Source organism: Diadema antillarum, unplaced genomic scaffold (assembly GCF_040938485.1).
Source record: "Diadema antillarum isolate AM-2024a unplaced genomic scaffold, OU_Dant_1.0 seq00001055_RagTag, whole genome shotgun sequence".
In the NCBI taxonomy this organism is placed as follows: domain Eukaryota; kingdom Metazoa; phylum Echinodermata; class Echinoidea; order Diadematoida; family Diadematidae; genus Diadema; species Diadema antillarum.
The window spans coordinates 596045-610231 of record NW_027271883.1 but is presented as its reverse complement, the minus strand read 5'-3'; the positions used below and the strand labels follow the sequence as shown (position 1 = coordinate 610231).

At 37.7% G+C, this 14187-nt stretch overlaps 1 pseudogene; it reads left to right on the top strand.

The window, feature by feature from the left end:
• Positions 1-13431, top strand: part of LOC139743167 (uncharacterized) — a 144647-nt pseudogene extending 131216 nt beyond the window's left edge.
• The last annotated feature ends 756 nt before the right edge of the window (positions 13432-14187 follow it).

The window sequence follows — 14187 nt, the reverse complement described above, 5'->3', positions numbered from 1 at the left end:
TTGTGCGAAAATGATTTGCAAAAAAAAAAAGTCAAACTTTTTTGAAATTCTCGCCGAAGTAAAAACGACATTCGCGAACAATATTGACGACACTTCCGAACCCCCGCGTTCGTTTGGCAATCTTTTGCAGATTCGCAAATAGTTCCCGCGCTCCGTTAAATCAGGTCTTTACTGTGTTAACTCCTCTGGTCACTATTGTAGAATTTGCATATTGTATACTCTGATGGCATTACCCTTCTACCTCCCAGTGTGGTCCAGGTTAACCGGAAAACTACTTTTCTGAGAATTTCGAATTCATCAGTTGATCTCTTTAAAACCAAAGGCGTTCTCATCTGGCCATCATACTACTTCAATCTCCGTGAATTGTAAGTAAATTTCTAAACTCCAGGACATGGATCAACCATCACTGTGTTTCAGAACCATCAAAGCGAATGCCAAACTTGTTTTTTTTTTCTTTTAGGATGATGCAGGTTCAATCTTCTCTAGTTTTAACCTTAGATCTTCCACACATGATCATACATGGCTCGTTTATGAGTTTAAACACCTCTTTCTGTGAAAAGTGTCACAATTCCATTTTAAATATATTTTCTTGCTTTGATCCTGTCGTGCATAACCGACAGTAAGCCAGGATTGAAAACAAGACGGCGCTTTAAGATCTCTAAAAACTGCATTCGCAGAAGATAATAACTCTCTTAAATCAAGAAAAATACATGCGCAGTTGGAGTATACGTAGCGAAATCATCGCTCAGTTAATTTCATTTACGAAATGCACATACCTATACGAGAAAAAGGAAGTATTTCGGCAAGTTGGATGTAATTTGTAATCTAATTCTTCCCATTGTTCGCATATTGTTTCAGAGTAAATATGGACGGTAGTGGTAGACAAAAAACTATTCGACACCTGTCTTCCCAAAGTTTTACCGGCACTTAGTATATCGTTGGTTCAGAAAGCCCCCTGTCCATAAACATTGAAACCACTCTAATTCATGCTCAACTTCCACTCGTTAATGACATTATGTTTTTTAATTTCCTTATCAACAGGGATATTTCGAAGACTGGCCTCGATGATATTCCGTCTGGTGCCTTCGAGATGGCCAGAAATCTCCGCTTTCTGTACGTTGAACAGAGTAGGCGTATATCTAAAAGTTTAAGCTGAGGTTAAGAAACGTAGGACATTAAGTAAGTGCTGATGTGGAGCTGATACAAGGGAATACAGAACATAAGGAAAATGTAAGCAGTCCCACATATCTATAACTTTTATGGTTTATCCTGAACACTTGAGTAATGAATAATGCATACACAGAGTTGTTAAAATCATAACGAGTGTTATTTTCATGTCACACTCATTAATACAATCGAAAGGGACATGCTAGGGTCATTTTCATTTGCATTCATTGTATTAGTATTCGTGTTGACAACATGTGACCCGTCTCGTCAAAAACAGCCACAAGTTGCTGGCACCACAACCGAGAAAATCACATTTAGTTGAGCTACCCATGAATTCGAAATGTTGATATGTAGCTCATTGGGAACTATATGGCGTAGTTGATTTAGACAGCGTGCGCCCTGTCTGCTGACATAATCCCGAAATGATACAGTAGGGAACATGTAGCTAAAGTTACGCGATACGCCTTTTCCCGGGTAGCTAAACGATCCTTTATATCCTTGGATATGGGCATTGTGTTATCGCTACTCTCGCGCTTATAATTTCACTAATGACAACTCGACTTTCTCCTTCCTTTTCCTTAAAGGGGATGGCTAGTAGCTGATCAGTGGGAATGCTTGGGAATGCTTGGGATGATTGTTCCAATTCTTGTGGGATTCATTTAAGAGTACATTTATCTATTGTTGTGTGAAAATGATAATTGCTTCAGAATGGTCTCCTATTGAAGTAACACGCAGTTTAATGGTTTCAGGCTAGCATGCCTGTACAGTGACGGGGCATTAAACTGCACATAACTTGAATATGAATCCGTTCTGAAACAAATACTTTTCACACAATAGATAATAATATCATCTACTCTTGAATTAATCCCACAAGAATTTGAACAGTCATACCCGAGCCTTCCCACTGATTCCCACTGACCATGTTACTAGCCGTCCCCTTTAAGTACGCGGTAATTCAAAGCACGAAACAACGAGTACAGAACACTTTTACTATGCAGACTCTAGAAAGTCCCGAGTATACTCGGGCAGGTGTCTATCGGAAACTCGTGTTGTAGCAAAATCAGCCCGTACCCTGGGCCAGTGGGTTAACCCTGACATTTTTCCCTGGCACCGGCGGGTATTGAACGGGTAGCCACGGGTAGATTCGTTATTCCGAAGGTTCGTTAATCCGAAAATGAAATAAGGTTCGTTATTCCGAAGATTCGTTAATCCGAATGTGATATAAGGTTCGTTATTCCGAAGGTTCGTTAATCCTAAAATGAAGCAAGGTTCTTTATTCCGAAGGATCGTTAATCCGAAAATAAAATAAGGTTCGTTATTCCGAAGGTTCGTTTATCCGAAAAGGAAATAAGGCTCGTTATTCCGAAGGTTCGTTAATCCGAAAATGAAATAAGGTTCATTAGTCCGAAAATGAAGGTTCGTAAATCCGAAAATGAAATAAGGCTCTTAAAATTCCCCAAAAAGAGTACAATTATTGTCGTGACAAAATATGGTGATGTAATCACTGTCTTATGCGTTCGTTGATACGTGTGCGCATTTTAGATTATGTGTGAGTGTGTGTATTGAGGTCAAGTACATAGAACTTTTAAAATTAATGTTCAAATGTCCAAATTATCCGCTCTCACCCCCATTGTCGTCGCCTTATAGCCTCACGTTTATCGGTAGTCTAGAATTCATCATCATAATCATAACAATGCAGGAGAGGCATGTTCACTTTCAAAACGGGATACCAGCATACTCATATTCTCTTTGGACACACAAACACATACGAACACACACATAAACAATCACACACAAACACACGCAATTCCATACAAACTTTTATCGGCGGCGTATAGCATGCCGTCGTAATTTGTAATTTCATTTGTACATTATACTAACGATGAAAGTAGAGGTATTTTCTCCTCCGGAGGATGAGCTCGCCCCCTCCCACTCCTTCACTTCTTCATCATAGTCAGGATAATACATTCATTATTTGAAAGAATTGCCATATTTTGCGACCCTAATATGTCTCAAGCAGGAAAACAAAATCACACATGCGTGGACTAACGGCTTTTAAACAAATAAACAATCAAATATACTCAACAAGCAGATTTCAAATGTAACATCTCTCGTAATAAGTTTCACTGGGAAGAGTGTATAATCGAACTTGTCCTACCGATCAGTCACTAGGTAAGACATTATTTTTGCATGAATTCAATGAGAAATTTATGCAGTTCTTCACTTTTTGTGTGACATGGTAACACATGGAATTCATATCGTTATGGTAACTGACAAAATTTAAGCCAGTGCTTTGTATCATTTCTAGCTCTCGTAAAGTTAAGTAGATTGGGTTTTACACTCCGTTACGATAACCTTTGCCATGACACTAGTTGTATTACGTATTACCAAAAGAAACTGTAACTCTTTTTGTGTAAAACCCGATTTTGGACACATAGGTGTACTGTTTGGGTATTCAAGTTACGGTACCCATCGTTAGAAGTGGAAAAAACGAGTTGTCAGTTTGCATGTATTTCACTTTATTTAAACGTATAAGTTTGTTTGGTTTTTTTTTTTTTTTTTTTTTTTTTGGGGGGGGGGGGAAGCAGTCACCATCTTAAAATAAAGGGAAGACATTCAAAATCAAAGGGATGGTATAGTATTGGCTGAGATGGGGCGTAAGGTTTCCAATTTTTTTTTTTTTAGAAACTTCTTATGAAATATGAAAGACTCCTTAATTCTACGAGAGAAATGTAAATTTTATTCGATGAAATTGGTTTTGAAATGGCTGAGATATTCAAAACAAAGGGATTCTAATAAAACGTTGGACCCACCTTTTGTTTGGCCCAATGTTTTACTTTGTTTTTTGATATCTCGGCCATTTAAACCGATCTTAATACAATACACTTTGAATCTATTTTAGAATTGTATCCTTTTCAAATTTCACAGGTGATTTCTAATTATCTTGCAAAAAGTTAGAATTTTAATCTCCCATCTCAACCAAAACTATACTACCCCTTAAGAATACCTCGCCTGTATGAAATAAATCTCCTTATAAGACACTATTACCTCGAAGGATCGATAGACACCTCTACACACCTCCACGCAGACACAAAATAAAAAGGGGACTATCTGTAAGCACCTTACCAAAACAAAACACGCCCCGTCATTCTATATTGGTACAATTAATTAAAAAACAAATAAACAAACAAACAAACATATACGTATAGGCCTAGATGTTGGCGATTTTATTGATCGTTATCAAATAAATATGCTACCGAGTACTGAAAAATAACCATTATGAAGGTGGACGGTGTGAGATCATAAAACACGGAGCCGCTGCATGTCGAAGTTCCCATATAAGGGGAAGGTGGGGCATAATGAAGCACTTAATATCAAACTTGCAATATGACGTCCTTACTGTTATTATCATTGAAAATGTGAGGGTGTCTGAAAATAGGCTTTAGAAAAATCACACAGTCCCCTACGCTCTAAATCCAATCGCTCAGGTAAATAATTGTTCAGACTGAATTAAAGTCAAGATTCTTGATCTACGCCACTTCTTCACGCAACACGACGTGCTTTACCTAAAAATATACACGTGTATATCATCCTCCCCAGAGACAATATCGAATTTTCATTGCGTAATATTCAAGCAGCTTTTTAATTACGACAACATATTTTGTTAATACAGTGAGTTTATTTCATTTTCGGAATTACGAACCTCATTTCATTTTCGGATTAACGAGCCTTATTTCGTTTTCGGATTAACGAACCTTTGGAATAGCGGACCCTATTTCATTTTCGGATCAAAGAACCTTCGGAATAACGAACCATATCATATATTTGGATTAACGAACCTTCGGAATAACGGACCCTATTTCATTTTTGGATCAGCAAAACTTCGGAATAACGAACCTTCGAAATAGCGAGCCTTATTTCATTTTCGGATTAAAGAACCTTCGGCATAACGAACCATATTTCATTTTCGGATTAACGAGCCTTCGGATTAACGAACCCTTTTTCATTTTCGGATTAACGAACCGCTAGGTATAGGGAATTTGCGTGTTTCGGATCAACGAACCTTCGGAATAACGAACAGCACCCGTACACATGCACATGTGCGTACGTTGTGATTTGTACGCTTGGCTTGTCCGCAGCGCGCACGGTAGAGCTGAAGCCTCGAGGCGATCTGGTCCAGTGGCAGATGCGGCTATTTGTCTTTCTTTGCATCTCACTTTGGAAAGGTGATGTTCAAACCGTCCAAAAAGACTGTATTGTCTTGAATTCATTTCATACATGTAGGTTTCTTATTATGACTGATGGTCACGTCATAAATCCTTTAGTAGACTACATTGCCCATATCATATATATTTCGTACATGGGACCCAATTAGTTTGATTAAGTTTGGTATGTGTGGATGCACCCGTTTGGGTTTTATATTGGATGGTTCCAGGACATGCTCCTGCAACAGTTGTTCCCATGGCGCTATTACTCCTCAGCCACCGGGAAATTCAATTATTTTATTTACAGACATGAATAACTATGTTTAGCACAGACAAACACACACGCACACACAAATGTATTCAAACGTGTGTCATTGTATGTGTAAAAGATTCTGGGAATGCAACTATATTTTGCTTGACGGCTTGACTTCATCACAGGAATGTGTCTGGAAATGCCCTTCTAGCAATTTCAGCAGAGGTTTTCTTCGACCTGAGGCGTTTACACATCTTGTAAGTTGAAAACTTTACCAGAATTACATTCTTGTCACTCTACAGTGGTTACTAGTTGTGTCTACAAAAATGCAGCTATAAGAGAGATATTGCACTACATTAACAAAAAATGTATGACTCTGATATCACTTCATTCATTCATTCATTCATTCATTTATTTCCATATCAAAACATAACATCTACAAATATCAAAATACAATTGCCTTAGAACATTTATACATTTTGAATGGAGGGATCATAGAAAGCACACAAGAGGCTTGTTGGAAATGATCCCCTACAAACAATTATCAATACATTTCAACTAAACAATTATCATACAAATTCATTTGATAAAACAAATGTGACAGTGCACCTCAAAACGAACATAAAGTCGCACACACTGATTTTGAGTGAGGACTGAAAATAAGTGAAATGGGTCAACCTAGCCGAACTTGATTTTTTCATATTTTCTGAAAGAGCGGGTCTTCTTTTACATTATACTAAAATTTGGTATCATAAAACGGACAGGAAAGTGTATTTTTTTAGCAGTTTATCTCGAACATTTTTGGTAGAATAGTGTGATTAGGTGTGTCTTTAGAATCCCTTTTTCATTTCTGAAAAACCTTGTCCACACTCTTCACTTTCAACTCTAATAACTTTTGAAAGGATAGAGCTACTGCTTTGAAAGTTGGCATTAATTATGGACAGAATGTGTTAATGAATCATCTTTAATTTCAGTTTAATCTGATAATCCCTTCATTGTTGTTACTCTGGTGGTTTACTTCCTGTTTTTTGTCCCATTCATCAGACAGCGAGCACGGTTTGGTAAAGATTAAGCACTTGAATAGGCACTGTACTTCAGAGCCTCTTTTCTCAGTTCACACTTTTCCTGAGTTTGTGCTTTCTTTCCAATATTTAGATAGGTTAGGAGAGTCCATTTGATTTGAGTTATACATCATTTTAAAGCTTAAAGTCTGTTCTTTCAGAATATGGTCTTAACTTAAAATTCATGTCTGGCAACTTTTTGTTTGTTTTGAGGTGCAGGGTCACAAATGTCAAAGATACAATGAAAAGAGAAGAAAAGAGGCAGAGGTGGAAACAATGCATACTTATACTTACAGTTTCAGATACATTTCATCAAAAATATGTTTTTTATAAAGCCTTTTAAATTGACGTAAGGTCTTGCTACTCTTGAGTGTTGGAGGAAGAGTATTCCAAAGAATAGGGCCATGGTACAAAATGGAGGATTGAGTTTTTGAAATTGGTGTGTGAATGGGCATGATCGGACATGAAAGCCACGAAACGTTTAAAAGGATATGAAGAGTCTAACATAAATGCAACAACATAAATTGATTTAAAACCAGTGTCCGACGATTGCATCATGTTTTCCTGGTTTAAATTTAGCGAAGAAAACAGATATAACTTTGTTTATTTTGTCTAAAGAAAAGTAATAAGAATAAGTGATATTCAAAATGAATCTGAATGAAAATCAATGGTAGACATTGAAGATATGTGGTTGATTTTTTTTCACATATTCTACTATAAAGAATAGATCACAGAAAAGTACATCAATATGGCGTCAAGTGTTGAAAATAATATCTCAATGAAAATGTCAATGGCTACCTTGTTTTATGCAATCTAGTTGATCTTCTGATTGTTAGAAATAGGGTTGATCTTGCATTTTGCAAGATTGTCTCTTCAAATAAAATCCTTGCCATTCAAAAAGAGAAGTGGATTATGAATGTATGATAACACCACGTACGATTACAATCAAAATCATCTCAGCTGGAAAACGGAGAGTATCTTATCTTTTTGACCATTACCAACCTCTTTTTGTGTAATAGTGTGTATGCAAGGCCATTCGCCTTTATGTGTTGGTCTTATTATTAGAAATTTTCAAATGATGTTTTTTTTTTACTGTCTGTTTTCTTTTTGCAGGGATATGACCCAGACGAATACAAAATCAAATATCAAGGCCACTAGTGAAGCCTTCAAAAATTTAAGTGACATCAAACACATGTAAGCCTGTCTGTATTATGTGTATTTACATTTATGTGTGTTTTTACTCCATCGAATAATTATTATTATCATGTTCATACGAAAATGCAATTGTGACAGTGCACCTCAAAACGAACATAAAGTCGCACACACTGATTTTGCGTGAGGACTGAAAATAAGTGAAATGGGTCAACCTAGCCGAACTTCTCTTTTTCATATTTTCTGAAAGAGCGGGTCTTCTTTTACATTATGCTAAAATTTGGTATCATAAAACGGGCAGGAAAGTGTGTTTTATTAGCAGTTTATCTCCAACATTTTTGTAGAATAGTGTGATTAGGTGTGTCTTTAGAATCCCTCTTTCATTTCTGAAAAACCTTGTCCACACTCCTCACTTTCAACTGTAATAACTTTTGAAAGGATAATGCTACTGCTTTGAAAGTTGGCATTAATTATGGACAGAGTGTGTTAATGAGGCCTGGTTAATTTCAGTCTAATCTGATAATCCCTTCATTGTTGTTACTCTGGTGGTTTACTTCCTGTTTTTTTGTCCCATTCATCGCCCAGCCAGCACGGTTTGGTAAAGATTAAGCGCTTGAATAGACACTGTACTTCAGAGCCTCTTTTCTCAGTTCACACTTTTCCTGAGTTTGTGCTTTCTTTCCAGTATTTAGATAGGTTAGGAGAGTCCATTTGATTTGAGTTATACATCAATTTAAAGCTTAAAGTCTGTTCTTTCAGAATATGGTCTTAACTAAAAATTCATGTCTGGCGACTTTTTGTTTGTTTTGAGGTGCAGGGTCACAATTAGAAGAAAACGCTGAACTACCTTGGAGCATTATAATTTGCCTCCTGTTTTAAAACAGAGGAACCTTTATACAACAAAGACATAAGATGAGCATTTTACTCATCGGTTAAAGAAGCATTTGATTTAAACTGTTGGTGTGACTATTATTTTGTTTGTTCGTGGTTTTTTACTACACTATATTGTTGTTAAACTTTTGGAAAACATTTTCATTGATTGATAACGTTATTCTTCTTATCTTTTAATTTTCAAAGTTATACCAACAACTATGGGTTCTGTTGTTTGAAACCACGTGGCGCTACATGCCATGGCGTAACCAATCAGTTCTCCTCATGTGGCGATCTTCTGAAAAATATCTCTCTCCGCTCATTCATGTGGATCCTGGGTCTGAGCGCTCTGCTCGGCAACACAGCGGCTCTTTTCCTGCGTCTGAGAGAGCTCAAGAGAGGCGGCAGAAATCGTGTGCAGATTCTCCTCATCGCCAACCTCGCCATTTCCGATCTAGTGATGGGGATCTACATGCTCATCATCGCCCGTGCCGATGCTATTTATCGTGGAAATTACGCCCACCACGCGGAGGAATGGACCAGCAGCTTAATCTGTAAGATGGCGGGGCTCCTTTCCGTGCTTTCCAGCGAAGTCTCCGTTCTACTCGTTATGCTAATAAGCATCGATCGTTACCTTTGTGTCGTGTTTCCCTTCAAGACGAAATTACATCTCAAACCCATTTCTGCGCGCATCTTGGTTGTCGCGTCTTGGCTTTTCTCCCTTATCTTGAGTCTAGTTCCGGCTCTCCCCCTTCCTTATTTCAGAGGGTTTTATGGAGTCTCGAGCGTGTGTCTAGCTCTTCCCCTAACGAAAGAGCGAATGAATGGATGGGGATACTCCATTGGCGTTTTCATCTGTACAAATTTCGTCTGCTTCGTACTGACTTTCCTGTGTTACTTCGTCATCTACGTCAGTGTCAGGAGGTCGCAAAAGACGATTGTTTACATGGGGTACGTACAATTTTTTTTATATAATCTTAAAGAATCAAGTTAGATACGGGGTTGATGATGCATTCCTTTAATTGAATTCTCAAAAAAATGGTAGGAAGGCAGGGGTTATGGGACTGTGTGCTTGGCATAGAAGTATGGAATCCTGCCACTCTTCATACATCTGTATTTTCTCTTTTATGTCATCATGCTTCATCGCAAACATTCTTACGATCAATGGTCATTGCAATGTAGGGAATTCGTATTTGTTTCACTTGATAGCAGTACTGCTAATACCAGTCATAGTTTTTATAGCCAAAATACCCCCCCCCCCTCCCCCATGAAAGTAAAAGAAAAAAAAGCAACGCGCAACGAACAGACATTGCTGATGGGTGTAGGGCCTACAGTGAGTCCCCCTTAAAGAAAAATACAATCGGATTTCCGCATCGATAACGTTCAATGTGAATAACTGAATACTATTTCAGGGTCTAAGAATATAACATCTTATCTGTATTTTGCAGAAAAAGCCATTCAATTCGGCTGAGTGGTTACAGAGATACTTGGATCCTTGTAAAACATTTCATGGGTTTGTTTCTTCCGAGTTTAGCACTTCGAAAAGAGGAAAAAGATTCCTGACATCTAGTACAAAGATCTTAATTTCTCTTTGACAAATTAGGCAAATCGGATGGGGTTTTCTGTAAAATGTTGGTAATGAATTATAGTTTCATACCCTGAAGATGTAATTGGATTGAATAAATCGTTTTAAAGTTATCGTTGCCGAGGAACTCGTAAGTTTTGGGGAACATAAAGGTATTATGATGACCTGTGTCTAAAATGTAAGTGTGACTGTGCATCACAAAATCAACAAAAGTCGCGCGCATTGATTTTATGTGAGGACTCAAAATAGGTGAAGTGGGCAAACCGATTCAACCTTGATGTATACATAATATTTTCTGAAAGGACTGTCGTTCTAAAATGTTTCAAAGTTTGGGATCATGAAATGAATGGGGAAGTGATTTACTTCACAGCTTCCTTTTTCATTAGACACTTTTCTAGGGTGGGTGCTTTTTATGCCTCCGCCACGAAGTGGTGCCGGAGGCATTATGTTTTCGGGTTGTCCGTCCGTCCGTACGTACGTTAGTTGATTAGATTTTGGGTGAAATCTGCCAAAGGTCAAAGGTCAAAGGTCAAGGTCAAATCATGAAATTGTATCCGTTTACGCGATAACTCAAGACTGGATAGAGCAAATTTCACCAAACTTTGTCCGAGGATGATGTATGATGGGACAATTACTTGATTAGTTTTTTAGTGAAATCGGACTGAGGTCAAAGGTCAAAGATCAAGGTCAAATCCTGAAATTTATCTGTTTACGTGATAACTCAAAACTGGATAAAGCAGCTTTCACCAAACTTGGTCCAAGGATGATGAATGATGGGACAATTAGTTGAGTAGATTTCAGTGACATTGGCAAGAGGTCAAAGGTCAAAAGGTCAAGGTCAAATGCTAAAAATGTTGCTATTTCCCTAATATCTATGCATTGCCCTAAGGTATTTTCTTGAAACTTGGTGTAGACATGTACTACTGCATAAAGATTCTCCAGAGAGAGTTTCATGTCATAAGGTCAAAGGTCAAAAGGTCAAAGGTTAGGTGAAAATGTAATATCACTTTTCTCACAAATGGTTCAATGTATCTTCATGGAACTTGGTACATACGCATGTACTGACTGGCAGAGATTATCTAGGGAATTTAGGGGTCATAGGTCGATAGTCATGGGGTCAAAGGTCAAGATCAACTCCTCAATGTTTTACTATTTCCCTCATACACTAGTGTATGAAATGCTTGCATTATTAGTTTTTATACGTAATATATACATGCATTACCTAATGGAGATTCTCCAGGAAATTTCCAGCCAGAATGTCAAAGGTCAAAGGTTAAGGGTCAAAGGCCAGGTTTCAATGCCGCCCCCCCCCCCCTAAAAAAAAAAAAAAAAATTGTGAAGACATGGTACTATACGTCTATTGGGGGAATCATGCATAATGGCGGAGGCATCAGTCGCCATAGCGACATTTCTAGTTTTCCAATATTTAGATTTAAGACAGTCCATTTGAATTGAGTAACATGCTATTTTAACATCTGCCATGAACAAGAAATCCATATCTGGCGACTTTTCTCTTGGTTTTGTGATGCAGAGTCACATGCATATACACAATTGTCAATTACGTTATTCGATTTAGAAGTGTTGATATGACATTTCTTTTCTTATGCGATTGATGCTGCATTTTCAATGGCCCAAGTATATATATTATGTGGTTTTCTTTTCTTCTTGTTTTCTATCTTGCCTAAGGGCTGTGACCTCCCGAAAAAGGAAGGAGCAAATTACAATGACAACTAAAATGGCGCTCGTGGTGGGAACAGATTTTGCGTGCTGGATGCCGATAATCATCATGGGCATTCTTGCCAGTTCAGGAGTGGCCGACATACCCGGAGACACCTACGCCTGGACAGCCGTATTCATTCTACTACTAAACTCCTCGCTAAACCCTTACCTGTACACGTTATCCGCAGTTCTTCAAAACCGAAAGGCGTTGAAACCTGGTAGGGAATGATAGTCACTTGTTGTTGTTTTCTTATGACAATTTTTTGTCTGTGTGTTTTTGATCACGCATTTAAAATGATCATGTTTAATAGGGTAGTCAGGGTAAACGCCAGTCGAACTTTTCACCTGCATATTTTCCGTGATATGCTGTAGCTTCACATACTTTACCATGCTTAGATCAACTTATGCTTTTTTTTCAGTTCATCTTATTGCAAAGATAATCATTTCCAGATAATAGGAAACTGAAAAGTCGTAGTATCTTTATTATAAGATACTTACGTAATGATTTAGACCGTGATGTTCATTGACCAATGGGACCACAACAATTCTGTAATATTTAAAGCAAGTCACCTGTTCTATTTCCAGAGTATGGCAACATGGGCATGCAGACGAAGTCAAGCAGTGCTACGTGTCACATCGCGGAACAACTCCGCAGCAAGTGCGTCATTTCGTCCTGCGTTTTGTCGACGGACTGCAGCGTTGAGCCGATCACAGCCTACTTGGATCGATGCGGAGGCGAACTGAGTTCGGTCGAAGGACGAGTGGTTGTTCGTGATCTCCGTAAAGCCTTGCTCTGCCTCTCTTCAGCTGGTGTGAAAGACGCAACTCTTTCGGCTGGAACCGTAGCTATAGAAAAGGTATTGAAATACTCTTCAGAGGGAAGACTGTTAAAAAAAATTATGTGGAACTGGTATAGCTTGCCTTTTGGTCATTTTTCGTTCGCATTAAAGAACATTCCTTGCTAAAGAGGGTTACCTACACATATCCTGATTGTTTGAGGCATCCAACAATAGCAATTCTTCTTCTCCTTTTTTTCATTCGTATTTTGTTTCCATATCTCCAATCCAAATATCTTACCATGAAATCATGCAAAAATTTATGCATCCGATTTCAGTGTAAAAATGTCATGGAATATAAAATTCGTCGAATAAAGCCCCAGTAGAGTGTATCGATCCAAAATACAATAATTACTTTTTTTTTAATACAGAGACATGTGCTTTAAAATGATTTCAACACATTGATTTACAGGACGACAACGGGAAGCTCCGCAAGGCCCTGTACGTTGTCTCAAACCCTGAGGAGGTCAAGCAGATGTTTGGTATCGGTACTGACGGATTGCAGTGCAAACTGGATCAACTCTGGGACCGGGTCAAAGCAGGCGATAACCTGAACTCTCAAAAAAATATTCACCTTTCTTAATATGAAAATAAGAAATAAATAGATAATACTAATACATAAACAATGAAAAGACAAATACAAAGAGATAGAAAATAATAATAAGTGCATGCATTCTTCACCGTCACCCTGTGTGCAGAAAAGACATCAGAATGGTCAAATGATAGCGTAGCTATTATGTCAGGCTACAATTTTAGTATAACAAAAAAAAATACTTGTAAACATTTTCGTCATCCATACAACCGCTGACTTTTAGCTGCAAATGTTTGTGTGTTCTTTTTTTTTTAGCAAATACGTAGGTTTGTATGCATTTCTGTCCGTCTATGTATCTAAATGACAAATATGTGCTATTGGGGGTGTACTGATCACCCTGTAGTTGTTCTGTCACTTTCTCGAGACGTGAAGATGTAAATAATAACTACATTTATATGTAAAGGGCTCGTTATTATCACTATGTAAAGGTGAAGTATAACATATACTTCATAATCGAATCTCACTGATATCATTCAGCAGGTTGTAGATTTGTCTTACATACAAACTGGTAATTTCTACTCCTGTAAAGTAAAGTCGTATCGTAAATAGAAAGTAAATGTGTTTATAATTCGTTTTGAAATGACTTTTTCAATATCAACGGGATTACAAAGCATCCCATCTGAACATTACTATCGTAGTATGAAATTTCAAGTCAGGAATATTCAATACATTAAATTGTAAAAACAGGTATTGTTGCGTATTGCACATTATCATTCTTACCAAAACAAAAAGTAGCTATAGGTCTAT